This window comes from Protobothrops mucrosquamatus, unplaced genomic scaffold (genome assembly GCF_001527695.2).
Source record: "Protobothrops mucrosquamatus isolate PMUCROS unplaced genomic scaffold, P.Mucros_1.0 scaffold1072, whole genome shotgun sequence".
In the NCBI taxonomy this organism is placed as follows: domain Eukaryota; kingdom Metazoa; phylum Chordata; class Lepidosauria; order Squamata; family Viperidae; genus Protobothrops; species Protobothrops mucrosquamatus.
Window position 1 is genome coordinate 14,707 of NW_015387300.1, and position 6,491 is coordinate 21,197.

The window sequence follows — 6,491 nt, forward strand, 5'->3', positions numbered from 1 at the left end:
CTAGATGACCTCCAAGGTCCCTTCCAACTTTAACATTATTATTATTATTATTACTATTATTAGTTATTTCCCATTGCATGTCCTAATTAGCACTTGTGCTACATGCTATGTGTTCAATCTTCTTCCCACGAAATAGAGAGATTTGTATTTGACATTAGTGAAAGGTAGCAGTGAGGTTTATTGCAGCCCCACCCCTTCTATACACAATCAAAAATATTTTAGTGGAAATGCATTTGCATTAAGATGAGGACATTTCTCTCTTTGCTAAGAAGGCAAGGCTTTTAATTTTATGGAGCTTTGTAATTATGTTCAATTACAGAAAAGTACAGTTTTGTTACAGAACTTACCATAATGAAATAAAGCTTGTGGTTGGACCACATAATTTCCCCCATTTTCTGTCTTGACAACATATTTTTTTTCTTATTTTGAGATGCTGAATTATTAACCTTGGGATAGAATGTCAAAATCATTCTGGTATAATCATCCTAAACTATGTACAAAGTGTTGAAGTGTATAATTTTGATGGTCTTACTTTTGTAATATAGTATTATTATTGGTCAATTCTTGATGACTCACTAAAATGGATTTAAAAGATGCAGATTTCAATCTAGGTAATTTGAGTGCCAATGTAGGATAATACAGGCAATTTTTCTCTCTCTGACCATTTAATCTGACTTCAAGGTGAGTTAAATTGCCTATGCATAACCCTAATATTAAATGTCTCAAACTAAAAAACTATTAGTTCTTTCGTGGAAAAGGCATGGAATAGATGATTAAGACTATTAACATTGTTACTTAACACATTCATCTTTTCCATTTTGGGACAGTTTGACTGTTAGTGCTTTAATTGGAGTGTTTGGTTTTCCTGGGGGAATAATTTGTAATCTTCAAATCAAATTAATATATAAGATTAGAGCAAATGCACAACTCCTGCTGTGTTAATTTCCCTCCTTAGAAACATGTTTTTTTTTTATTGAAAGCAATATGTGATTTGCTGCTGATTAAATTATATTGAGTGTTTATTGTCATGGAATGCAAAAAAATTCTGCCTGCTAATCTTATACTTTTCAAATTAATAACATTTAATAACTGCTGTAGGCATCCATTTTAACATGTTTGCACAGACAAATATTTTCAACAGCAAAATACCAGCTCTTAAATATTTGAACTGGAAGAAATAAGAGTCTGAATGCTTCCTTGCTAGAGGTGCGTATTTGTAGATTTCCAACCACTCGCCCTATTTTTATTCACAATAGGCAGTTGATAGTGAAGGATCAGTTTCAATTCTTTGGAGCAGGGATCCTCAACCCCTGAGCCATGGACCAGTATCCACAAGTAGTGGATGAGCGAGCCAAGCTTCATCTGTGGGTGCACAGCATCTAGGTTGTGTGCAAAACCATCCCTACCCCAGTGTGTAGAAAAATTGTCTTCCATGAAACCAGTCCCTAGCGCCAAAAAGGTTGGACACTGCTGCTTTAGAGTTTTCTAAATGCTATATCCTTTTCTGCATAGGCTACAGAGAAAAACATATGCATTAATGAAATTATAAAAATAATGCATAATATGAAATTGTTTTAAGTGGTACTTTACCATAACCCACGACCAGACCTTTGGGAACTCTCTTAAAGATATTCCTATCCTGTTACTTAAAAATTACAAAAAAGTTTGAAATACTCGGGATTGGATTGATTTTCTGCTTCTAACCCAATCCGAAGTCCATCTTCAGATTACCACCACTGTCTTAGAATGATTCAATTAAACTACTGGCTCATATTGTTTAGCATGGCTTATTTACTTTGACAATTATTTTCCAAAGTCTTGAGCAGATATCTTTGACATTAGTTCTTAATTTTTTGTGTATAAGTGTTCCTTTGAGAGAAGTTGGACTCCTGGCAATTATAGATAGTCCTTATTTTATGACCACAATTAAGCTCAGAATTTATGTTGCTAAGTGAGAAATTTGTTAAGTGAGTTTTCCACCATTTGATGACTATTCTTGCCACATTTGTTAAGTGAATCACTGCAGTTGTTAAATTAGTGACATGGTTGTTAAGTGAACCTGGCTTCCCCATTGACTTTGCTTGTCAGAAGGCCACAAAAGATGATTATATGAGCTCGGGACATTGCAACCATCATAAATATGTACCAGCTGTTAAGCACCCAAATGTAATTCACATGACCCTGGGGATGCTGCAACGATCATAAGTGTGAAAAATGGTCATAAGTCATTTTTTCAATGCCGTTATAACTTTGTATGGTCACTAAATGAACTGTTGTAAGTTGAGGTCTACCTGTACATGGGATAAGTGATGGATTTTGAGGGCACTTTATTTAGCAATGATTTGCCATTGCCTCCTTCCTAGAGTTGAAAGAGAGGAACTGGCCCAAGATCACTCAACTGGTTTTGTTCCAAAGCTGGCACCAGAACTTGGGTGTCCCCAGTTGTAGACCAGTGCCATAATCACTGGACCAAATCAATTCTTATTTTGTGTGTGTGTGTTTATCTAAACTTGGGGCTTTCTGCCTATAAAATGTACTTTCTTGTGGAAAGATGGCCCTTTTGTTTGATTACTTTGGGAAGTAAGATATTGGCTTGGATAGGGGTAAAAGCAAAGGGTTAATCTTATTTATAGTATAAAGCGATGGAATCAAGTAAAACAAGTGTTGAAAGAAATATCTTCATCAGGGTCCAGTCCAAGCCAGGAATAAACAAAATGAAGACAGCTTTAGAAAGAAGATTGTAGTTTATTGAAAAGCAGAGCCAGACAGAAATGTGGCTCTGGGAAAGCTGACCACATGTAGCTGGGAGTGGTGGGTTTTTATACCTTCTTGGGCTTTTGTGTTGGAGTTCCTTTTCCTGTGGCTTTGTATTTCCTGTGTCATGTACTTTGACCTGAGCTTTTGAGTGTGTCCTTTTTGGTATTTTGTTGGTGGTGGGTTAATCCTATTATGTCCTAAAACTCGTATCCTGCTTCCCTGGGGCTGGGGCTGATGGCTATGTCCTGTGTTGGATTTTTTGGGTGAGGGGTCTTTGGTTCTAGGGATCTTTGTCTTTCTAATACCATCAGCTCCAAGCTTCCTGGTGCAGTCTTTCTGAAAGGATTATCAAATCTGCATTTCTAAAAGCTGGCCTGTTTGCTTTCTGCTTAGGGGAGGAAACTTGGGACTGTCTTTGGCTAAGATTTTTCATTATTCCTTTGGGGAAATATAATATTCTGTCCTTTTTAATATCCTCCCAAAATATTTCCTTCTCTAGGAGTATGGGTGGGTGCTGACTTCCAACACCAAAAATATATCTAAATCCAAAACTCTGATGCTATAGTTATAATATTCAGGATTAGATTACTTCTTGACAGGAAGGATGAACTTTTTTTTTGAATTGCCTAAAATTAAGCATTCAAAGAAGTAAATGTGGTTGTCATAGTAACTGACATTTCAGATCAAACCACAGCTGATAAAATTTTCTTTTGAAAAAAAAATGACTAAAAAATAGGAGGAATTCTTATAGCAAAGCAATTAGAATCAAAACCACTAAAATAGTAGTAGATCTGAATACAGTATTTACCCTCACCCATTTCCTTTTATAACTTTGCTCTAAATGTTAAGGTGGAAAAAATTCTTGATTTTAAAATGAAGATAAAATATTTGAACTGTGTATTTGAAAATGATTCTTTCAGTGCTCATCTTATTCTTCTTCCAATTCAACCCAAGAGAATCTGCCTGTGATAAAAGTTAGCTGGGAAATTTTATTTTGGTCCATTTTGTGTAATGCACATTTCTGTTATAACATGGGGCTATGAGGGGAGCCATTTTGTAAAATGAATCTGTTTGGCATCTAACTGAAACAGAAGCAATTCTTTTCGCAGCATAATTCTCATGTGATCCTTTTAGCAAATGTTGTTGAGAAGGAAGGGATAGGATTGTAATATATCCCAAGGGACAATGGGGCAGATGCTTCTGTGTCTTCTTTCTAACTACCTTCCTGCAAACTAACAACTCTTTTTATTGCTAATGAAGAAGCTTGCAGCTGACTATGTACATTGTGACCTCCTCAATCTTTAACATCAAGAGTGATCCAATTCAGTATCTTTGCTTATATAGATAATTTTCCTCTTAATTTGGCAGCATGTGGCCAAGAGTCCAACTTCCTAGTCACTCAATATATATATTCTAGCCAGTAAATTAACTTTTTCACTGCCTTAGATGTTGAGGTACATAATGTTTTGGGGTTTCCCCTCAAATGCTAATTGTATTTTTATATTATGTATGCATAATTGCATGTATAATGCTGTTTTTTTTTCAGACTTTTGATGCTAGCCAGACTCATTTTGGTCAGCCCATAAATTTGACAGATAAACAAACAAACAAGAAATAAATAAATTGTGATCTCTTCCATTAAGCAAAATGATATAAAGAGTAGATTGATGATAGGAAGAAGGGGTACAATAATGAAATCAGAAACAAAAAATTAATATTATGAATGACATACAAAAAGAAAATAAAAATTAGTCCCAAACAATCTTTAATGTTTTGTGTAGATCTTTTTAACTGCATAAATTGATTTTGGAAATTGTGTCTATATAGAAGAAATCCAGACAGCAGATAATTCCTCACAAGAATTTCTGGCTTTTCAGAAACACAATTGGAACACCACTAAAACATTCACGTAATCTTCAAGGTTTGCTTTGCTCTGCACATTTTTATTACAAAGGGCAATTTGTCATTTTCAGGGGCAAGGAACAGCTCTTTGAAGTATTATAAGTTATGTTCAAAGTGACATGGAGTTATTGGCAAGAAATGGATCTTTAGGTTGGTTGGCTAAGAACCTGTTTTCTAGTTTGAAAAATACCAGTCAATGAGTTTGACACAATTCTTAAGAAGGAATTATTCTTGAGCAAGATTTGAGTTGTTGGATTCTATGGCCAAATATGGGTGCTTCCAACACTTGTCAAATCATGAGAGGAAGTGTATATATGGTATCCCAGCCATCGAAGATAGTGCTCAGGTTTTGTTCAATTGTCAACTATATGACCCCTCCCCTCTGCCCCAGCATAGATTCTTACCATTCCTACTTTAAAGAACTGCCCACTGGGATCTGAATCATAATTTGCCCTATTTCCTTCTGAGCTCTAATGTGTACTGTTTATATTTTATAGTTGATGCAATTGAGCTAAGAACTTGTTACATCAAACAGATTAGGTTATCCTATAAAGGTGATGTAGTTATCTGAATGTTGATTCTTTGTATATCAATGTATTTTATTGCTGTGTTTTTTTAATCTATTTTACGGTCCTTAATCTAGGACACAAAATATAAACCAAAAAAATACATCACCATTCTTATCATTATTTATTATTTGATAGATGGTATACCATACGAAGAGTATATTCATACATAAAATTACGTATAAACCTTTTCCAAAACTAAATTTTATAAACTCGTTTCTTTTCGTATTCTTTTTTACTATCTTGTTCGGAAGTTTCGAAGCAATCTGGAGCCAAGAGAAATTGGCTGAAGCAATGCAGTGTCCTACTCCAACTTAAAAATGCAAATGTTCAAGACATAAATTGAAATGTGATTTTTTAAAACTGTTAAAAAAGTACCTTTCATTTCCCTAGCATTTCTGCTAGTATTGATTCTGATCTATTTTGGAGAGAGGATGAAGGGCCAGCAAACTTTGTCATCTGCTAGAAAAGACCCCTCAACACTGGCTTCAAGGAAGTGCCAAGAAGCCTGCTGCTTTGCAAGTTTGATATCTCTTGGGAATGACCCCGTCAACACAGCCAATACTTAGTTGTTTCAAAAGTTGTGATGAAGCCAATATAATACAGAAGCAGCAGAAGCAGCAGAGCAGAATGAGTTCAAATGCCACAGAGTTTGGCGGGATACAGAGAAATATGCTGTCACAGAACAAATAACATCTATAACTTTTCATAGGGAACTTTCAAGGAGAAGTTGTGATGAGAACAACTATAACTATAACTGGATTCGTAGCTGGCTGACCGGCTGTACTCAGCGTGTGGTACTCAATGGAACTGCATCTACATGGAGGGAAGTGTGTGGTGGGGTGCCCCAGGGCTCTGTTCTGGGCCCAGTGCTCTTCAACATCTTCATCAACGATTTAGATGAGGGGATAGATGGGGAAATCATCAAATTTGCAGATGACACCAAGCTGGCAGGAATAGCCAACACTCCAGAAGACAGGCTTAAGATACAGGATGACCTGGACAGACTTGAACACTGGGCGCTATCTAACAAAATGAAATTCAATGGTGAAAAAAGTAAGGTTCTACATTTAGGCAAGAAAAACCCAAATGTACAGGTATAATATAGGGGGCATCTTGCTCAATAGTAGTAACTGTGAGAGGGATCTCGGAGTCCTAGTGGACGATCACTTAAATATGAGCCAGCAGTGTGCTGCAGCTGCCAAAAAAGCCAACATAGTGCTAGGCTGCATTAACAGAGGGATAGAATTAAGATCACGTAAAGTA